This window comes from Marmota monax, unplaced genomic scaffold, assembly GCF_021218885.2.
Source record: "Marmota monax isolate L192 unplaced genomic scaffold, Marmota_monax_Labrador192_F-V1.1 WCK01_AAM20220418_F8-fsc00228, whole genome shotgun sequence".
NCBI lineage: Eukaryota > Metazoa > Chordata > Mammalia > Rodentia > Sciuridae > Marmota > Marmota monax.
The window spans coordinates 649,490-673,109 of record NW_026695240.1 but is presented as its reverse complement, the minus strand read 5'-3'; the positions used below and the strand labels follow the sequence as shown (position 1 = coordinate 673,109).

Genomic DNA, 23,620 nt, shown 5'->3' with positions numbered 1-23,620 from the left:
GCGAGATGAGGCCAAGGGATGGAATGCCAAGGTACCAGGGGCCAAGCAGATGTGGGAGTGAGAAACCAAGGAAGCTAAAACCACTCTCTCATTAAGTGGAACTGTGAGGGTTAACCAGAACTTCAAGGTGTGAAGGGAACTGACAGGTCCCGATTTGTTGAATTAGAGTAAACATTTAACATTCTTCATTAGATGAAGGTCTGTTATTAGTTTAAAACTAGGATCCATGGCAGAAGGAAATTAATCTTTTTACAGATGCATATATCATCATTCAACATAAATTTAGGAAGGAAGAATGGAAGGTAAGGATTAATATGAAGGATGGAAGGAAACAGGGTTTCTTTTGTTGTTTGTTTTTAAGGGGAGGCATTTTTTTTTAACCCAGGAGTGCTTAACCAATGAGCCACATCCCAGCCCTTTTTATTTTTTTATGTTAAGACAAGGTCTCCCTAAGTTCCCGAGAGTGGCCTCCATCCTCCTGCCTCAGCCTCCAGAGTTGCTGGGATTACAGGCATGAGCTACTGCACCCAGCAAGGGATTTCTTAATGACTAACATCTTTCTGAATCAGGAGTCAAGAAGAGTTGGAAAAGATGGACATTGGAGGAGAACCGAGACTATTTGAAAGCACAGCAGCAAATAATGGCAGGAAAGATGAAAGAGGAAACGGGAGATGCACCCGGAGAATCACAGCAGGAATTCAGATGACGTGTCGCCAATGAAATATCTAAGGCCAACACCCATCCGCCTCGTTGTGTAATTCATCTGCACAAAACTTCCACAGAGTAGCTGTGGGGGGAAAGGGACACTAGACTTGAGGCATTTCCAGGTCAGTGTCATAGAACAACAAGAGGGAACTGTACATGCTGTAAAGACTTGAAGGACCGACAAAAATTATAATAAAGAGAATGGCTCATATAAACTTGCATGACAGAAAACTAGGAATGTATATAAATGGTCCAAAATCCTATGAGAATAGAAAACCATGCGGGAAAAAAGCTACAGAGGTCTGAACAGGACTCTCCACTGAATGCCAAGTTGTGAATGCACAGGATGAAACTTCACAGGACTGAGCACAGGAGAAAAAAAAAAACAGTAAATGATGAGCTTTTAACAGTTCTCAGAGCTTTTTAAAAAATGTTCAAGAGATGACCAGCTAGAAAAGAGCCACTTTGAGCATTCAATAGAGGCACCAAAGGGGCAATGCCTTAGTGATTGAACTAAATCTATTTTAAAAGACTATTCTGTCTGGGTGCAGTGGCACATATCTGAATTCCAGTAACTCAGGAGGCTGAGGGAGGAGGATTCAAGCCAGCCTAGGAAACCTACGAGACCTTGTCACAATATATACATAAAAAGGACCGAGAATATAATTCAGTGGTAAAGCACCCCTGGGTTCAATACCCACTACGACATATGTGTGTACACACACACACACACACGAAATAAAAGACTATTCTAAGCTTGCCCTATTAAAGTTTAAATACAAGTCTTGAATGAATCAAGATGAACCACAAATAAATCAGCTGAACATCAGAACAAAACCTAACATGTTTTAAAAAGAAAAACCAAAGCTTACACACACCTGTAATCCCAGCAACTGGGGAAGCTGAAGCAGAAGGATTGCAGTTCCAGGCCAGCCTCCTCAACTTAGAGACCCTGTCTCAAAATAAAAAGTTCAATCCTAGTATGCAAAGAAAAGCAAAAGAAAAGAAAACCAAAATCCAAGCATGCAAGCACTCAAAGTAAAATTGACAATACCTGTGATACAATGCCACGAAACAATCATTGTATATGCCAAGAGACCAGAAAAAGTTGACCCACAAGAGAATAATTAGTCGATAAAAGCAGACTCCCTAGCAGGTGTGGTGTTGCACACCTATAATCCAGCAACAGGGGAGGCTGAGACAGGAGGATTACAAATTTGAGGCTGGTCTCAGCAACTTAGTGGAGCCCAAGGAGCATAGAGTCTGTCTCAAAAATAAAAATGTAAAAAGGCTGGGGATTCATCTCCGCAGTAAAGTGCCCCTGGTTCAATCCCCAGAACCAATGCAGCCATTATGGAAAATAGTATGAAGTTCCCTCCAAAAAAACAAAAACAGGGCTACCTTATGATCAGGCAAATCTACTTCTGTATATATATTCAAAGGAAATGAAATCAGCATCTCAAAGATGTATCATTTGTCACATTATTTGTAATAGATAAGATATGGCCATCAGTAAGGGGTTGGGATAGCCCCAACCCTTGTCTCAGGGCCTTCTCAGAGTTCATCCCCAAGATGGGGTGAAAGCAAACTTCTAACTGATCAGCAATAAAAATGGAAGGAGGCTTAGCCCTCAGTGCTTGAATCTCTTTCACTATCTTTTCCTCCCATTCCCAAGACTGAGTTTGGTGGGGCAGCGTGGAAAGAGCTTGAAACTTCTGAGAGCAAGTGCTCAGCCTCTGACCAGCCTCCTCTCAGGATTGGTGACTGTTTAACAAATTATGCATCCCCACAAAAACAGGTATGTGCTCTGAATGGCCTCCAACCCCTGCATAGTCCCTTCTGGGTGGTCCTCACCTGGTCTCTGAGCCGAGTGGGAAGCTGCCTGGAAACCACTGCCCTATTGCACCTCTCCCTCACTGCAGCTGCCCCAGAACCTGGGTGGGCCTGGACCACAGAGGTTAGGAGAAAAGAAGGCATTAGAGGCAAAAAGTAGGGAAAAACCAGATTCAGCTTAGAGATGTCCAACCACAAAAGAAATCAGACACACATACACCTTCTATTTGTGTGGTAGAGACTTTTCATTTTATTTTCCCAAAGAAAAAATAAAAATGGAGAAACTGTCCCTCCTCCCCCCATTTTTGGAATCCAGGGCCTCATTTACTAGGCAAGTGTCCTACCACTGAGCTACAATCCCTCAAGAAGTTCACTGAATGGAAAAAAAATTAGCAGGTAACTTCTTTACCCACTCATCTCAATTAGCAGATGAGTGGGTAAAGAAGTTACATATATATTAATATATATATTAATATATAATATATATTATTATTATTATATATACAATATATTAATATATAATATATATTACATAATTATACATATAATGAAAGCCTTTAAAAACGAAAGAATCATGCCATTTACAAAACATGGATGAAGCTAGAAGACGTTATGCTGCATAAAATAGGCCAGATGTAGAAAAATAATGCATACTCTCACTTATATATGGAATTTTAGTCATTCACAGAAGCAGGGAGTAGAATGGCGGCTACCAGGGTGGAGGGGAAGGGAAGATGTACATCAAGGACACAGAGTTCCAGTTATGCAGGATGAATTGGTTCTAGGACCTTAACATAGTTTAGGGACACCAATATTACCGATTTTATGCTTGGAATTTACTCAGACTTCAAGGTGTACCCACCACAAAAACAAAAATGGTAACCCTGTACAGAGATGGATGTTAATTTGTTTGATTGTAGTAATGAGTTCACTATGGGTGAATCAAAACATTAAGCTCTACACCTTATATGTAATTTAAATTTTTAAGTGATACAAAAGAAAATTTTAAAGAATCAGATCTTTTTACCTGTGAAATACTATTAAGTGGGCAATTATATCTCAATCATGATGAAAAAATGATTTGCTGATCATTTTCCAAATGAAAAGTGTAAACTCGCAGATCTTAGAATCACATTGAGACCCCAAAATTGAATTTTTGAAAACTAGCAAACAAAAAATTTTACAGCAAAGAATAAATACATGTTAGATAAAAATGAAATGATGAGCCAGGTGTCATGGCACATGCCTGTAATCCCAGGAGGCCAAGAGAGGAGGATCGTGAGTTTAAAGCCAGCTTCAGCAAAAGCAACTGAGTGCTAAGCAACTCAGTGAGACACTGACTCTAAATAAAACTCAGAATTGGGCTGGGGATGTGGCTCAGTAGTTGAGTGTCCCCGAGTTCAACCTCCTGAACCCAATAATAATAATATTGAAGACTTTTTATAAGAAATTATGCAGACCAGAAGACAATGGAATAATTACAGATCCTTACAGTTTTAAAGAAGAAAGAAGACTCAACATAGAATTTTATGCCCCCAAAAAATCTTTGTCAAGTAAATTAAAAATTAAAAAAACCACTATCATCTGGTGAGCAGAGCAGAATTTATCACCAACAGACATTTATTATAAGAAAAGCTAAAATTCTTCACGGGTAAGAAAAACAATGCCAGAGAGAAACTCACAAATAAATACTGAGCACTGGAAATGGGAAATATGTAGGTAAATGTGAACATTTTTTCATCTTTAATTTCTTTTAGACCATTTCTAAAACAAAATTTATGACCTGATGTTGTGAAGGTTATAACAAAGGTAGAAGATATGCCAGCTGCATTAAGGGCAAGAGGATGAGGGAAAGAGGTTGTAGGGTTATATGTGATGTGGTCCAATATTCTTTAATGGTTGCCTGTGGAAGGTTGAAGGGAGGGATCTATTGTAAACCCCAGAGCAACGACAGAAAAAAAAATCTGTAGCTAATAAGTCAATAGTGGATTTACTAGGAAATCCTAAAACAAATCCAGGAAAAAATTGGAGAAATAGAAAACATCAAGGAGAGTTAAACACAATGACATAAATAATGGTATTAAAAATAAGTCTTGTAAAAACTTCTATTAAAGGGCAGAGGTTGCTATGCTGGAGTTAAAAGGCAATTATGAGCTATTAGTTGTATATAAGAAACTCATTTAATATAAAGATATCAAGAACAAGTTAACACTCATGCAAAAAATGAAATTTGGTATTTCAGAAACCAATGATTTGGGCAATCTTATGATTTAGTCTCTCAATTTTGTAGTGACAAAATTGGGTACTTGAAATGACTCACATTTGGTCTTCTTAGCAAGAAATATGTCAGTCATCATGCTACATGGAGTCACAGGCTAAGGACTTAAGTTGAAAAGCTCTTATGTATGAAAATTCCCCATATTTAGGCAATAAAGAGGCAAAGTACCATAAGTCTTTTTTGTAGACTCTGTAACTATCCATGTCTAAGAACATGAGCAAACTGGAGATAAAGCAACCTCTATAAATTCCACAAACAAGCTCTGACCAAGTGTGGTAGTATCCCAAAGGTGATCAATTTGCACACCCATCTGCCCGACCAGAAAAGCAAAAAATCATAAAGCAATCAGGTTTAATATAGTTTAAAATTGATAATGTATGCAAAGATTCAATAAATATGACTTATAATCCATTAAACAGAAAACTGAAGTAAACCTACAGATGGTTCACACGATGGAGATAGTCGACAAGAGTGAGATACAGATCCTCCAAGAATTTGGGGCTGTGCCAGATTGTTGGTCTAGTAGTGTTCCCAAGAGACTGGCACCAACATTTGCATTGGTTTTGGTTTGTTCTACCCAAGCAGCTTCTCCAGAAGAACACCAGAAGATCTGAGAGGAACAGAATTCTTTTTTTTTTTTTCTGAATCTAGACATTTAAAGAATTTTTACTACAGAGACAACTGAACATAGGTTTCAATGATCACACACAAAAGGAATAGAATAAAACTGTTTGAAAAAGTTACACATGGAAGAATCTAACCAGCAATCCCCAAGTAGGGCCATCAGATTTCTAGAATTACTGTTCTATAATACTCCAAAAGTTCATTTCTAAAAAGAAACCCAAAGAAACAAATGTATGATCTAATTAAAAAAACTGATAGAAACCACTCTATATTTCAAAAAGCACTCCTAAAGGATACTCTGACATTGCAATTAATAGTAAAAGATGTTGACTCAACTATGCTGAATGAGTAAAGAAAACTGTAAATGAGAAAACAAAGGAAATCAGGAAAATGATGAATGAACAAAACGAGAATCTCAGTAAACAAAGTACAGAAAGGAAACAAATCCTGGAGCTGAAAAGTGCAAAAACTGAAGTGGAAAGTTCACTAGAGATATTCAAAAGCAAGGCCATTGAAATTACCCCATCTGAAAGAAGAAAATGAACAGGTTGAGGAGCCTGTGGGACACCATCATGCATACCAACAAATGCACCACAGACATTCCAAAAGGGAGAGAAAGACGGAAGAACAGAGCAAGGCTGCAAGTCCACTTGCTCCATGACTCAGGATTCAAGTAGTGGGAGCACTGCTTTCTCAGTGAGGTAAGTGAAAGAGGGAATTCACCAAAATTCAATATCGGACCATCAGAAGCTCTTAGAGACTCAGAAATTTGGGTGCATTAAACAATCAAGAAAGTACACTGGAGCTGAGCCAGTTGTCACAGTGGCACTTGTTCACTGCAGTGGGGAAGGGTAACATAAAGTACAAATTTGTTGTGGAAAACCTGTAGAACAGAGAAGCAACCTGAAGTCCACTGATCCAGAGGTTGCACTGTGAACTGGTATTTGAAGAGTGTTCTTTGTTTCTCAACTGGCAAGGGGACAGCTGAGGTCCATCATCTGGAGAAGACTATACGGATGCTTGGTGCTGGGGGATCCCAGCAGACCACAAAACATTGCCATACTGTCCCAGAAAGCATCTACTGTGCAGCCTAGTGTGTACCTAGAAGAACATGATTGAAACAGAGAAGACTGTACCCAGGAGGGTTCAAATCAGAGTCAAGAAGAGTGCAACTTACTTTCCCTTAGTGTCTGGTGTCACATGACCAGCTGCAGAGGGTCAGGAACCAGGTGTGAACAACTCATGGACTAAGCCTGTAAAGGCTGTATTCATGGCCAGCAGAGAGAGACCTGTGGAGGGCTGGCCCCCCTGCTCCGTGTACAATTCTTAGGAGGATACTGAGATCCAGACTCCCAGTGGAGATGGGCATCCACCTGGCCCTGGGGCATGTTGATCTAATCTTTCTAAAGCAGATACCACACAATGAAGTCCCAAAGGCCCGATTAGAGTCAAGCTCCAGCTACCAAACTCCCCACTTAGCACTGTGCATCAGCCCCACCAAGGAATGCACTGATCAGGTCTAAACAGAACTGCACTCAACAGTACTTCTCATCTGTTCTCACTTCACTGAGGAGAGGGGAAGTTGAAAGTTATTTTGACCAGCTTCAGTTTTAGGCCACTCCAGCTAGTGGCTCAGCGAGAAGGAGGGGGATGGAGAAGAGGACCTAGGAGGCAGAGGAGGAGGAGGAAAGAGAAGAAGGCAGAGGAGCAGGAGGACACCGAGGAATGTAACAGCCCCAGCCCTGCTCTTAGGAATACACAGTCCAAGAAGAAGTTAAAAGTCAGTCAGGATAGGTAGGGATCATTTGTCCTCATCCTCAGTTTTTCTTCCTCAATGTGCCTTTAATTAGTTTATTTTTATGCAGTGCCAAGAATTGAACCCAGTGGAGATAGAAATGTGCTAGGGGACTGCTGTACCACTGAGCCACAGCCCCAGTGCTCAACAGTGTTGGCCACCTCAGTGGAGACAAGTTTTTCATTTTTCATTAAAAGCGTGCTCTTGCTGTGCTGATTGGTCTGTGGGTGTATATATACATATTTCTTTTCTCCCTCATTTTTAGCATTTTTTAATGGAAATTTTTGTTTTGTCTTTTAAGGGTTAGGGTTTTCGTGTTCATTTATTTTGCTAGTTTTTCTTGTTTTCTTCCTCTAATAGTCAGATTCACTTGTTCTCTTTTCCTTAGTTACTTTTCTTCTTTATAGCCATCACTTGCTACATCTCTTCTGCCTCCATTGTTCACATCTTTGCAGACTCCAAGCTTGCTTTTACCATCCCATCACATTTTCTTTTCTTTTAGTAAACCCTTTGGTTTATATAACTACTTGCCCCACCATTCATGTTGTTGCAGCTGTTGGTACCATGGTGGCACAATTGACTCCTGTTTACTTTAATGCAAGATCTAGTTCACAGCTAGTTATTGTTTGTGCTGCTGGCGTTGCTGACCCCACCATGTCTGTCTTTGTGGTAATTAGTGTTGTAGATGTCCTACTAGGCACCAGGTATTTAATGCTATAGATCATTTGCTTCTGATATTGCTATTCTTTGTTTCCCCCTTTTTCTGTGAGGTGTAAGGAACCTACTGGGACAATACAAGTTAAGAGAGTAGAGAATGCTGCCGAGCTAAACCCCGCCAAGAGACGACGTATCTTGCTCTACAAACTAACCATGCTCAAACAGCATTGATATTTCAATACAAAGAACAGAAAAAACAAAACCCCAAAATAATAACCAGGGTCTAGCAGGGACCCTCAGGTCCCACTCATGGGCATCCACAACTACAGCAAAAACAAAGTTTGTGGATACCACACTTACAATGGGTCTCAGTCTAGATCATTCTTATATCACTTTAGAATATACAGCTGTTAAATGAGCAATCAGAGGGTGTATACCACACACCCTGATGTATATAACACCATAGCCAGACCTACAAGAAGGACTGCACTCTTGAGACCTACAAGGAAAGCAGAATCCTCAACCTCTGACACAATACACTCTATCAAAATGCACTAATCTTCACCAAAAAACAAGCTGGGAAACTATACTATAAAACCTACATGGAAATATATTGGGGGCTGAGGTTGTGGCTCAGTAGTAGAGCACTTGCCTAGCATGAGTGAGGCCCTGGGTTCAGTCCCCAGCACCACATAAAAATTAACAAAGGTATTGTATCCATCTACAACTAAAAAAAAATTTTTTTTAAAAAGTATATAGAAAAACTCACCACAACTTCATATCCCAGAATACTTTGACAAGAAAAGGCTGTGCCCTAAAAAGACCTGCACATAAAAATAGAAAAGAATCCACCTCAACAGATTCATAAAACCTGACACAGGGGTCCACTTCTCTATCTACCGCGAGGGACGCTGGTGTGGAGGACACTAACTGCCACGGCTTCCAGGGCTTTGGCGAAACCTCAGGTGCGGGGTCTTCTGGCCAAGCGGCTGTGGTTTCATATCGTTGGAGCATTCACTTTTGCCCTGGAGGTTGTAGCTCTCTAAGTTTGGTGTGGCTGAGTCAAGAAAGGAGGCATATGCAGATTTCTACAGAAATTATGATTCCATGAAAGATTTTGAGGAGATGAGGAGAGGTGGAATCTTTCAGAGTGCAAAGTGATTTTGGAATAAAAAGAATTTCTTTGGATTGAGGTCTTTAGAAGTTTGTACTGACTTGTGCTCCTGAACTATAAAACATGAAAGGCTGACAAATAGTCTTTCTTGGACAATAAACAATTAACAAATACTGTAAAAAGCAAAACAAAACCTGACACAGGTTTGCAAGAACTATGAAAAAAAAAAAAAACAAAAAACAAGGTAACATGACACCTCCAAAAGCTTATAATTCACCAGAAACTGACTCCAAAGATATAGAAGTCAATGAAATATTAGACAGAATTTTAAATTATTGTAAAATTATCAAGAAACTCTGAAGAACTTGAACAACTGGATGAATTAAGGAAATCAGTATAGGATATGAGTGAGAGATTCAATAGGAGATAGAGATATTGAAAAAGAACCAAAACTCTTGAAAATAAAATACAATAAATCAAAATGTTCTGTTGAAAGCCTCTTTAGTAGAGTAGACCATGCTGAGGACAGAATCTTGAGCTGGAAGACCAAGTAGCCAGCTGCGAACATCCAGATAGCATTAAAGGAAATGATTAACCATGACCAGAATATACAAGAACTCTGGGACAACATTAAAAGCTCAAATTTAAGAATCCCTTGAATCAAAGAACACTGTGAGATGTAGATTAATGGCATGGATAAATTTTTCAGTGAAATAAGACAATTTTCCAAACCTTGAAAATGAGATGGACATCAAAACTTGGGATTCATTCAGAACCCCAAATAGACAAGATTTAAAAAAAAGTCTCTGTGAATGCTATAATTAGAATGTCTAATGCACAGAACAAAGATAGAATTTTTAAAAACTTCAAGAGAAGATTTCATTGTGACCTTTATGAAGGTCACTTTTATAAATAAGCCAATCAATAACTCCTGCCTTCTTAGCACAATCCAGGAGGGCTTGGAATGCTATGTTCCAAGCCCCATAAGAAAATCATCAACCAAGATTACTATATCCAGCATAGCTACCCTTCAGAATCAAAGAGGAAATAATATCCCTACAAGATAAACAGAGGGCTGGGGATGTGGCTCAAGCGGTAGCGCACTCGCCTGGCATGCGTGTGGCCCGGGTTCGATCCTCAGCACCACATACAAACAAAGATGTTGTGTCCGCCAAAAACTAAAAAATAAATAGATATTAAAATTCTCTCTCTCTCCCTGTTTTTTTAAAAAAAGATAAACAGAAACTAAAAGAATTAATGACTGCTAAGCTGGAACTAGAGAAAAATATTTAAATATAACAAAAATTTTAAAAAAGAACTCCAGAGACAGCAAATGTGCAAATATCATTTTGAAGATCAGATAATCAAATGAGAAACAGAACCACATTAAACATTAGAAATTAATCAAGCCTGGCATGGTGGTGCACACCTGTAATCCCAGTGGCCCAGGAGGCTGAGGCAGGAGAATCGCGAGTTCAAAGCCAGCCTCATCAAAAGTGAAGCATTAAGCAACTCAGTAAGACCCTGTCCCTAAATAAAATGCAGAATAGAGCTGGGGATGTGACTTGGTAGTCGAGTTCCCCCAAGTTCAATTCCTAGTAATAAAAAAAGAGAATGTAATCAAAAATGGTAGGAATTAAACATCTCTCTATAACAACATTGAATGTAAATGGTCTCAAATCTTCAATTAAAAGACATAGGCTGTCAAAATGGATTTAATATAACACCCAACTATATGTTGTTTGCAAGAAACTCACCTTATAGGCAAAGACAGTCACAGGCAAAAAGTGAAGGAATGGAAATTGTTGTATCATGTAAATGGAACCTGAAAACAAGCCGAAGTAGCTACTCTAATATCCCACAAAGCAGACTTCAAGCCAAAAATCAGGCAAAGAATGTCAGTTCATGCTGATAAAGACATCAATCCAACAAGTTCTGATAGTAAATACTTATTCCCCAAACATCAGTGCACCTAATTACATAAAACAGACACTACTCAACTTGCAGACTCAGACAGACCCCAGTACAATAATACTGGGTGATTTCAACATACCTTTCTCACCAATAGGTCATCCAGACAAATTCAGTGAAGACCCTCTATAACTTATAAATCAAATGAGTGTAGACATCTATACACTATTTCATCCAACAGCCAAATTCACTTTTTTCCTCAGCCCTTCATAAAACCTTCTCCAAAGCAGACCATGTTTTAGGCCACAAAGCAACTCTTAGCAAATACCAATTTTTAAAATAATATAATTTCTTGCATCTTATCTGACTGTAGTGAAATGAAATTAGAAATCAACACTCCTCCCCCACCCAAAAAAAACTTATAGAAATTCTAAAGACACATGGAGATTGAACAGTACACTTTTGAATAATGAAAGGGTGATAGAGGAAATTGGGGGAAATTTTAAAATTCTTAAAATTAAATGAGAATTGAGATACAAAATACCAGAACCTCGGAGTGAGAAAGCGAGTGAGTGAGTGAGAGTGTGTGGGGGAGTATTTGGCTTGTTGTCCGTGACTTCCCCCTCCCCTCCACCCCTCCCCCTCCCTGTCGCAACTCCCTGGGCCGTAGGAAAGGAGCCATAACGATGATATCCAGGTGGCGAGCAATGCTGACAAACTGGCTCATCATAATGCACTGGAACAAAAACACAGGGACCACATCAAAGACAGCTTTCATAGTTTGCAGGACTCGGTCCCATCGCTCCAAGGAGAGAAGGCATCTGGTGCCCAAATCCTAGACAAAGCCACAGAGTATATCCAGTATATGCGAAGGGAAAACCACATGCACCAGCAAGATACTGATGACCTCAAGCGGCAGAATGCTCTTCTGGAGCAGCAAGTCCGTGCACTGGAGAAGGCGAGGTCGAATGCCCAACTGCAGACCAGCTACCCCTGCTCAGACAACAGCCTCTACACCAACCCCAAGGGCAGCACCATCTCTGCCTTCTATGGGGGCTCTGACTCCTGCTCAGAGTGAGAGCCTGGAGAGCCCCAAAGTAGGAAGAAACTCCAGATGGAGGCCAGCTAAGCCACACAGGGCGGCCAGCAATAAGAACTGTCTGTCTCCTCCATCATCTCATCCTCCTCCCAGTTCATCATTAGAACCCTCATAACCATTTAAAAGACTCTTTATTTTTCTTTTCTTTTTTTTTTAATTTTTATTTTTATGTAGAAGCTCTTGGACAACAGCTCTTGTTCTCCTTCCCTATTTACACTTTTTTTTTTTAAATGTATTCCCTTCAGGGATTCCCTGTCCCCACCAGATGTTTTTAAACCAAAACACCCCAACTTAGCAGCTTTTTCTGTGGAGGACAGACGGCTGGCCCGACCTCTGAGCACATGGTGTCCTGGCCAGCCCCGGGGGCCTCTCCTCCCGGTCCCCTCCCCTTTGTTTGATAGACTTTGTGAATCTGTGAACTACTCTACTTTGAGAAGAAGACCAGTTTGGAGTAATCAGAATTACCACCTCTCCTTCTTAAGGATTTTTTTTTTTCCTAAAAAGCTATTTAACCCTCGTTGAGAGACCTGACCTTGAAGAAGTTTGTGGTATAAAAGGAAAGTGGGGACAGATTTGCAGAGTTCTTGGCACGGTTCACTCCCGCTTCTCTCAGCCAGTTGTGTAAGCCTGCAGTGCCAGCCGTACCGAGGGCCGAGTGACACTTGTGGTATGTACTGGAGATGGCAGCAGAGAAGCAGCAGCCACCAGGGAGGGGTAGGGGGTGGTTGGGGGTGGGACATGGAGGGATCATTGGGTGGGGTAGAGGTTTTGTATTGAGGGCCAGTGATGATGTTTGGATATTTATTTCCTGCTACTGAAATTTGAATCTGAATGAATTGTCCCTATTTCTGATGATGTCAATTATTGCAAAGCCACAGATTCATAAAGTAATGATCAATTCTTCCTTTCTTTTCATGTGTATTTCTAAGAAATAGAGCCAACTGATTTTGTAATATAAATTCCAAGAGCAATTTACCTGGTACTAAACCCGCACCCCAGTGCGGCCCCTTTCCCCACCCTCACTCCACTTCCTCCTGTTCCCAAACCTGTCTCCATTGTGTGATCCAGCTCTGGTTCTGGCTGTGGTCAACAGATCCCAGTGAAGGGTTTTGTGTGTTTGGGCCTCATTTCTTTGTCTTTTTCCCACTCTGTTCTGGCATTTGCTGATCTCTGGTGTATACTCTGTAGTATCGGTCTGTGTTTGATTCCATTCCATGGAAATAAAAAGTATATTGTACCTACTGCGGAAGAATTGTCTTGCAAGTTAAGGCTTCCCCCTTTACTATAAGACTATAAATAAAAACTTATTTTATCCTTAAAAAAAAAAAAAAAACCAGAACCTCTGGGACACTATGAAGATGGTTCTGAGAGGAACATTTATAGCTATAAAAGCCTACATAGGAAAATCCCAACCAAACTAATGATGCATCTCAAGGCCCTTAAAAAACAAGGAACAAATAAATTTCAAAACCAGTAGAAGGAAGGAAATAATTCAGAGCAGAGGGAAAAAAAAATTACAAAGGGTCAGTGAAATGAAGAGATGGTTTTTTAAAAAGAAACAAGATTTGGTATTTTCTTAGCAAAACTAACCAGAAGAAAGAGAAAAACCCAAATAAATATTAGAGATGAAGAAGGAAATTTTGCCACAGCCATCTCAGAAATCCAGAGGATCATTAGGGACTGTTTCGAAAACTTCTACTCAAGTAAATTTGAAAACCTAGAAGAAAGTGACATTTCTAGATACATATGTCCTGCCAAAATTGAATCAAAAGGACACAGGAAAACAGTCCAATAACTAGCAATGAGATAGAAGCCATAATGAAAAGAAGCCATGATGAAAAGCCTTCCAGCAAAGTAAAAAGCCCACGACCAAATGGATTCTCAGCTGGATTCTACCAAACTTTTAAAGAACTAATTGTCAGACCAGGCGGGGCAGGCAGCAACCAAAGGAGGCAGATTTAAAAGGGCTGCTGAACAGGCTTTATTGAGATCTCACTCCCGGGCGGAACTCGATCAGACCCACAGAGGGGACAGGGGAAGGGTCTGAGGAGAAACCGCGTGGAAGCTCCACCGGACTGGACTTCTAAGGGGCTTACAGCAGGAAGGGAAGGGCTTGGGACAGGAAAAGGTGTTTCTAGGGTCCCTTGCCCCCTTGGAGTTGGTCAGGGGAGTTGGCTGAACTCCAGGATTGGCCAGGGGATCCTGCTGATTGACAGGTGTTAGTCAGGAGATCTGGCTGATTGACAGGCATTTCCGCTGGCATCTGATTGATGTTCTTTTCCGGAGCAGGCTGCTTTGTCCTAAGTTGCCACTAAGTCGCCACCAAGTCACCACCACCGACCTAACACTAATGCCAATGCTCCTCAAGTTATTTCATGAAACAGAAAGGGGGAAATAATTCCAAATTCATTCTATAAAGCCAGTATCACCCTGATATTAAACCAAAGAAGGACACTTTAAGAAAACTACAGACCAATATTCCTAATGAATGTAGATGCAAAAATCCTTTATAAAATGTTAGCAAATCATATTTGACAACATATTAAAAAGATTGTACATAATGACCAAGCTGGTTTTATACCAGGGTTATGAGGATGGTTTAATATATGCAAATCATCAAATAGGTATAAGGACCAAAATATCATAGTCATCTCAATATAGAGAGGGGCTTTGACAAAATTCAGCCCCCATTCATGATTTAACAAACAAACAAACAAAAACCACTGAAGAAACTGGGGTTAGAAGGAACTTACCTCGTCATCATGAGGGAGATATATACAACAAACCCAAAGCCAACCTCACAACAAATGGGGAAAATCTGAAAGCATTTCTGAAAAATCCAGAGGAAGACAAGAAGTCCTCTTATCTTTCCTGTTCAATACATACTAAAACTTCTAGCCAGAGCAATTAAGCAAGAGAAGGAAATAGAGGGGATAAAAATTAGGAAAGGAAGAAATCGAATTATCACTCTTTGCAGATGATATAATCCTATACTCAGGAGCTCCAAAAGGCCTGTAACCCCAGTAACTCAGGAGGCTGAGGCAGGAGGATCACAGATTCAAGGCCCCTGGGTTCAATTCCCAGTACAACAACAACGACAACAATAACAACAACAACAACAAAAAACCAATAGGGTTCCTATAGACCAATAATGCATCCACTGAAATCAGTAAAACAATCCCATTCATGATAGCCTTAAAACACACAGTAAATCTAACCAAGGAGGTTGAGAGACCTGTAAAATGAAAACTACAAAACAATGAAGAAAAAAATTGAAGACATAAGAATGGAAAGGCCTCCTATGTTCATGAATAGGCAGAATTAATATTGTTAAAGTGGTCATACTATCAATAGCAACATATAGATTCAATGCAATCCCATCAAAACACCAGTGACATTCCCCACAGAACTAGGTTGGGGGGGGGGGAGAAACGTCCTAATATTTATTTGGAAGAAGACCTAGAATAGCCAAAGCAATTCTGAGCCACAAAAAAAGCAATGCTGGAGTCATCCCGATACCCAGCTTCAAATCACTACAGAGCTTCAGTGACAAAAACTGAATGGTACTGCCACAGACACATAAATCAATGGTGCAGCCGGGGAACGGAGCAAGACGAGAAACAGGACGCAGGGGACCCAAAGCTGTGGAAAGCTAAGGATGTTTATTTTAAGCAGCCCAGCTAATATATGTCTCTTGTGTTAATCTTTACAGTTCAGCAAGCTTTTTGAGGTTAACATAAGATACCAAGAATAACATTAAAATAATGCAGTGTTCATAAGCCATTTCCTTTGTCTCTTAGATCTAAGCCCAATGATAAGCACAATTCAAGGGGAACAAGTTAACAAGAATATCCCCCAAATAATGTTAACCACGGGAAACGCATGAAGCCAGTCTCAGTCTCAAGAGGAACTTATGGCAAGTCTGACCATGTCAGCAGAGTGTGTCCTGAGAACTGTGTGCTGTTCTTACTCACTCCAGTGTGCCAAGAGCTCGGAGGATGTTAACCCCGAGACAGCTGCAGGGCTTCCACAGGCCTCGAGACTTAAACCACTGCATCAGTGCAGAACAGGAGAAGTGCACACAGCTACAGTCACCTGATCTTCAGAAGGTGCCCAAAACAGACACTGGAGAAAATGCAGCCTTTAAAAACTGGTGTTGGGGAAACTGGCTATCCATATGTAGAAGAAAGAAACCACACCCTTTTTCCTTGTTTTTTGTGCATGCATGTGTGCGCATGCACACACACACACATCAGAAACTATGCAACTCCCAGAAGAAAATTTTAGAGTCAACACTCCAATATATAGGTACCGGCAACAGCTTTCTCAATCGAACCCCTAAAGCTCAAGAAATAATGCCAAGAGTTAATAAAGGGAATAGCATCAAATTAAAAAGCTTCTGCCCAACAAAGGAAACACTTAGGAGTGTGAAGAGAGAACCTATGGAATGGGAGAAAATCTTTGCTAGCTACTCTTCTGACAGAGGTAGATATCTAGAATATATAAAGAACTCAAACTTAACACCCAAAAAAGAACCCAATTAATAAATTGTCAAATGAACTAAACAGACACTTCTCAAAAGAATACAATTGTGTGCATGTACAAATATGTAACAAATCCCATCAGTAATGTACAACTATAATGCACCAATAAAAACTGTGAAGGGCTGCAGTTGTGCCTCAATGGCAGAGCACTTGCCTAGCACATGTGAGGCACTGGGTTCGATCCTCAGCACCACATAAAATAAATAAAATGTTGTGTCCATCTACAACTAAATAAAATTTTAAATTGTGGGGGGAAAATACAAATGGCTAAAAAATATATGAAAAAATGTTCAGCATCATTATCAATTAGGGAAATGCAAATCAAAACTACACTCAGATTTCCTCTGACTCTAGTTAGAATGGTAGCCATCAAGAACAGACAATAAATGCCAGAAAAGATATGGAGAAAAAGCAACACTTTTAGAATATCCATAGGATTGTAAATTAGTACAATCACTATGGAAATCAGTATGGAGTATCCTCAAAAGACTAGGAATGGGGGCTGGGGATGTGGCTCAAGCGGTAACGCACTCGCCTGGCATGCTTGTGGCTCTGGATTCGATCCCCAGCACCACATACAAATAAAGATGTTGTGTCCGCCAAAAACTGAAAAGGAAATATTAAAAATTCTCTCTCTTCTCTTTTTTTTTTTTAAAAAGAGAAAGACTAGGAATGGAACTACCGTATGGCCCAGCCATACTACTCCAAGGTATTTATCTAAAGAAGTCAAGTCCACATATCATAGCAACACAAGCATACCCATATTATAGCAGCATGGTTCACAACAGCCAATCTAGAGAGCCAGCCTAGGCATCCATCAGTGGACGAATGGATAAAGAAAATCGTGGTATATATACCCATGGAGTTTTATTCAACCATAATGAGAAATTCTGTCATTGGCAGGAAAATGGATGGAACTTGAGAACACTATGTTAAGCAAAATAAGCCAAACTCAAAAATCAAGTTCCATACCCTTTCTCTCATGTGGAGGCTAGAGAGCGAAAAGGTAAGGAATGGTGTGCGAGAGAGGGATTTCATGAAAATCCCAGGGAGATCAGTAGAGAAGAGGAAAGGGCTAGGGTGAGGTGGAGGGGAGGGAAAGGAGGAATATTTGCCAAATTATATTGCTACATCGTATAACATAACCATTATGTTATGTTATAATGTTATATTACAATACACCAATTAAAATATGGTTAAAAAATAAAATGCCTTCATTTGCACAGACATGAAAGCTGGGGGTGTTCATTACCAGGGAACCTGCCTTCTAAGAAATGCTAAAACAAGTCCTTCAGGTGGACATGAGAGGTTACTAGACAAACTTGAAGCTGAAGAAATAAAGAACACTAGCAAAGTTTATCGTAAATACAAAGTCCAGTATCACTGTCCTTTTGGAATTCCTTTTTTCTTATACAATTTAGGACAAATGTGAAAACCAACTGTAACTCTTCGTGAATGAGTGTTTAGTGTAAGATGTAACCTGCGAGAACAGCAATATAAAACAAGAATGGAGACGCAGAGGGGCATAGGTCTGTGCACTATTACAAAGTCAGTGTTTGAACTCTAATAACCAATGGGTCAAAGAAATTAGAAAAGAACTTGAGATGAATTAAAATAAAAAGCATACCAAAATGTACACGTTGCCGTGAAAGCATTACGAGAGGAAAATGTATAGCTACCGATGCTCACATTAAAAAGAAAAAAGATCAAGCCAATAACCTAAATTTACACCTTAAGTATTGGAAAAGGAGCAGCAAACTCAACCAAAAGCTCCCATACAGAAGGAAATAATGATTAGAGATGAAACAGAGCAAACACAACAGAGAAAAGGCAACAAATCTAAAACAACTTCTTGGAAAAGACCAGCGAAACTGCCAAATCTGGCCAGGTGTGGTGGCGTCCACCTGTAACCCTAGTCAGTTAGAAGGCTGAGGCGGGGGGAAATCACAAGATCAAGGCCAGCCTAGCAACTTGGAGAGACCCTGTCTCCAAATAAAAAGGGCTGGGGATATGGCTCATGGTTTAACCAGGGATTAAACCCGGGGGCGCTTAAACACACACAATATTTGACTCCCTAGTTGACAAAGAAGTGTTAAATGTCCAATACTCTGTCTGGAGGGACTTTTTTGGCTGAATATTTGAATGACTCCTAAATGCATTCATATGCCAACAGCATAATTAAAGCAGCGACGAGGTAGTTGAGTAGGAGGAGCTATAGAATATCATTTCTAGCACCGTTTCAAGCTGCATCCTGGGTGCTTACTACGCATTAGACACTATTCTAGCCCTGGGGATTCCACGAGAACAAGAAGGGCAAAAATTCTGAGCCTTTGTGCATCTTACACATTTTACTGGGAAACAGGTGACAGAACAAGTCAATTTTAAATGGTGGAGAGAAAAAAAGTCAACCAGAAGGGATCAGGAGTATTGAGGTGGGGCACAAGTTCAAATGGTGGTCAGAGACACCTTCACCGAGAAGGTGACAGCTAAGCAGAGGCCTGAGGGAGCCAGGGTATCCCAGGGGAAGAGAGAGCCAGACAGAGTAGAAGCCACTGAGCAAGGAAGAGAAGCGAAGGTGGTGTCACATTGGGACTCTAGTCCACTCAAGAGAATGTGGATTTTATTCATAGTGACAGGAAACCACTGGTGCTACAGCAGAAAGGGACAGCCTCCAATTCGCATTTCAACAAGAGAATGATTTAGCCGGGCAGGTGGAGGGAAGAGCCGGGTTAGCACCACTGCAATAGCCCCGGGAAGAGGCGCATGTGTTCCGGATCAGGGTATTTGCATTTGTGATGAAGCCTCAAGATCTGCTGACAGATCAGATGTGACACATGGAAGACAGAGAAGTCCATCAAAGATGACTGAAAAATTTTTGCACTGAGTGACAGGAAAAATACAGATACCATTAACCAAGGATGAGGAAGCCTACAGGATGAGCAGGTTTGGCAAGGAAGACCAGCAGCTCAGTTTCGGATGCTAGAGTCCAGTAGATGTCGGAGTGTAGAATCCAGGGGAGAGGTTTGCCCTGGATGTAGAAGTTTGGAACTCATGGTGCACACAGGCATCTGTGCCCAGATTCCCCTCCAATGTGAGATTGGCTGTCCAGCTACTCCAAGGTCTGTCTGCAGACAGCTTCCTCCCCACCCCACCTCAGCTGCAGAGAGCCACCCTGCCCAAATGTGAGTCCTTCTGGGGACCCCTCACAAAATATTAATGGAGCTAGGAAGATTAAGCCCCAGCAAGAGGGGGCAAAGATGACAATGGCAATCAGCTATTGTCACACTCCATTTGTGCTTCTGTAACAGAATACCTGAGACAGTAATTTTTATTTTTAAATAACATAATTATTCATATTTATGGGGGCATGCTGAGAAGTTGATACATGAATATATTGTGTCAGTTGAGTATTAGAATGCTTAACTTATTCATCATCATATATATCATTTTGTTGTAGTGAGAACATTCAAAAATCTTTTTTTTTTTTAATTTTTTATTGTTGGCTGTTCAAAACATTACATAGTTCTTGATATATCATATTTCACAATTTGATTCAAGTGGGTTATGAGCTCCCATTTTTACCCCATATACAGATTGCAGAATCACATCAGTTACACATCCATTGATTTACATATTGCCATACTAATGTCTGTTGTATTCTGCTGCCTTTCCTATCCTCTACTATCCCCCCTCCCCTCCCCTCCACTCCCCTCCCCTCTTCTCTCTCTGCTCCCTCTACTGACATTCGTTTGTCCCCCTTATATTATTTTTCCCCTTCCCCTCACTTCCTCTTGTATGTACTTTTGTATAACTCTGACAAAAATCTTTTCTATTTTGAAATATAAAATATTGTTAATGCTGGGGCTAGGGTTGTGGCTCAGTGGTAGAGCGCTTGCCTAGTGAAGGTGAGGCATTGGGTTCGATCCTCAGCACCACATAGAAATAAAAAATAAAAATAAAGGCATTGTATCCACCAACAACTAAAAAATAAATATTAAAAAAATAAATCATGTAGTATTTGTGAGAGTGTGGGTAATTTGGAAAGACATTTATTCCCCCAGGGCTCTGGAGGCTGATAACCCAAGATCAAGGCACTGGTAGGTTCAGTGTCTGGAAAAGATCTAAGATCTGCTTCCAAGATGGCACCTTAGAGGTTGTGACGCCAGTGGAGGAAAGCTGTGCCTCACAGAGCAGGGGTGGAGGCCCCATGCCCTGAATACCTCTCGAAAATTTACCAACACTGTTGCATTTGGGAGATGAGCTTTCCAACTAATGAATTCAGGGGCACACGTAGACTATAGCAGCTACCTGTATTCCAGAGCTCTTGTGGGATTGAGCAAGGCCACTGTTAATGGCCCAAATATTCCTTCCATCCAAACTGGGTTCCTCCCTTGCCCTTCCATGGATGTCAAACCCTAGTGTTTTGTATGTCAAACCACATCTCAGAGTCCGCTTCCCCAGAACTCAAATTCTAACAAGACCCATCAGCATATAGATGGTTAAAGTCTTGAAGTTGCATTTAACACATATACAATCCCTAAAGTTTTTCAGGAGTATTTCTTGGGAAGTAGACCTATCTGTATCCTAAGCCAATATCCTGATCTGGGGAGATGAGAGGAAGACAGAAAGTAGCTGCCCTAAGTATTTCCTAGTGGCCACAATAGGAAAGGCCAAAGATACCCGATCTCATTTGTACCTAGGAAATTCTAATTAAACTTCAGCTGTATATCATTTTGCACCCAGCCATGAGAAATCTGAAAGTCTTAATTTAATCCATGTAATAAAACAAGAATCTACTCTTCCATACTAATCCAAATAAATCCAAGAGAAAGGAAAGCTCTTCCTTTTATAGATTTCTAAATGTAGAAGAAAAAAGGAATTAGAAAATTTACCATTAGGCAAATGCACAGTAATAACGGTGGCAGACAACTCCACTAATGGATGATAAGATTAATGTGCCAAAGTTTGAGGAGAAACAATATTTCAAGGGATATCTCCCAAGATATGTGTTCACTACAAAGGGGAAGGAAGAATCTTTTCAGTGGAGAGGTGCAGGAGACAGCCCCTTAACCAAGTGATCAAGGTCATTGGGAGGAACCAAAAGTATTGACAAGTCCAAACTGAAGAACATTCTATAAGACACCTGATCAATACCATTCCAGTACCACGGTCATTGAATAAAATATAAAGGAACTGTTCTAGTCTACAGGAGACTTGAGAACTAAAAGTCATGTGGGATCCTGCAATAATAAAAGTTTGTATCAGTTAGAAGTGCCAAGTTTAAAATAAGGTTGGTAGTTTTGAAGTGGCACCCCCTTTCTCCACAGAAAAGCCCTTTTAGCCTTGGCTGATTTTAGGACTGTCAGCAAAAGAGTCTCTGTGAAAGGATCCAATGTAGATAAACTTCCTATTTTTGTGTTGCCCTGTTTTACTTGGCCACTGGCTAGAAAGATACCAGCACTCCAGGTGCTGGACACCCCCTTACTAGTTTTTCCACAAACATATCCAGTATAGTACTTTGTAGAAAAAGTGCAAACAAGGCCTCTGACCTTGGGCTGGGCTTCACAGAGATGTCTACATTTTTAAGATAAGTTACAAATGGGTCCATGGTAACAGCTGGCAGCGGGAGGAAAGAGAGGGGAGAAGAAGCTCTCCCCTTCTCAAGTGTTGTCCTTGAAGAGTTAACTTGCCCAGAACAGTGAAAGAAAAAGCTGCTTTTATGTGAACTTCTGCAGACTGGGAACTTCTGAGCCCCTCCCCTGACATGCTGGGTATAAAACTCTGAAACTCCCTGAACTCAGGGTTCAGGGGGATTAATTGATTACAGCAAAGTCTGTGCCATGCCCTCTGAACCTGGCTGCAGCCAAATAAAACTGTGTCCTGCTATCTTTGGTGCCTTGCCTCTTCTGTCCCTACAACAGTTTATTAACCACATGGTACCAGTGTTCATTTCCAGGTTCTGATCAGTAGGCTGAAGTTAGGAGAAGCAGAATGAGGGATATTCAGGACCTCTCCATTCTATCTGCAACTTCTGTAAGTCTAAAGTTATCTAGTTGTGGCTTCCACCTCTTGCTGTCTTGGTTCACTTGCCTCAGGGCTGGGGTGGGGGGAGCCCGGCCCCGTGTGCTGTGTGGAGAGGGCTGTGTGGCCTCCTGCCAACAACCAGCTGGGGATCCTCCAGGTCCATTCAAGGCCTCTGATGACTGGAGGCCTGGCCAAAGTCTCCAATTCAGAACAATCCACATAAGCCACTCGTGTATACCCAGTAGACAAAATGTGAGTCTCTGGATTTTCTATTTTAAATCTAGAAAATTGCTGTTCCACTCAATGGCCGCCAGATGGCGTCTGGATTCCGAGGCTAGAGGCAAAAGGGGCTGCCAACATTTGGGGGGGCGGCGGGGAGGGGGTGGCAGTGGGCAGGTACTGGGGACTCAATCCAGGCTTGCTCTACCCCTGAGCTACACTGCCAGCCCTTTTCATTTTTGGCAAACTGGATCTAATTGCCGAGGCTGGTCTGGAACTTCTGATCCTCATGCCTCAGCCGCCCAAGTCGCTGGGATTCCAGGTGTATGCCACTGTGCCCAGGGAGGCCATCAACGTCTTAAAAGAAGTCAATTGCTGAGATGGTTTACAAAATTTATTGCCAGGTTAATAAAAATATAAGGTTTTTTTTTCCCCTAGAACTAAACAACTTGATTATAAGATTCATTTGAAAGAATAGGCAAATATAGAGGAAACCAAGCCAGTGCCCCCACCGTGGCCAAGAAAGTGGGTAGCCCTACCCCATAAGTAAATAAAAACACAAATTGTCAGTGAATGACTAAGAAGATCACGGAAGGATGAGAAAACCCAGGAGCACACACAACTGCTTATGGAAATTTCACATGATCATATGATAGTTTTTAATTTAGAAAAGGATTTTAGGGAAATTGTTTTGTTGTTGTTCATGGGGTGTTTTGGGTTTTGCCTGGTGATGGGGATGGAACCCAGGGCCTGGCACATGCTAGGCAAGTGCTGTACCCCTGAGCTACATCCCCAGCCCCTGGGGAAATTTTTTTAT

At 40.9% G+C, this 23,620-nt stretch overlaps 1 protein-coding gene and 1 pseudogene across 2 annotated transcripts in view; both read left to right on the top strand.

The window, feature by feature from the left end:
- Znf546 (zinc finger protein 546) overlaps positions 1 to 23,620 on the top strand; it is a 78,797-nt gene that overhangs the window by 42,841 nt on the left and 12,336 nt on the right. The gene's annotated exons all lie outside the window — the stretch shown is intronic.
- On the top strand, positions 8,202 to 12,720 carry LOC124089819 (protein max-like; annotated as a pseudogene).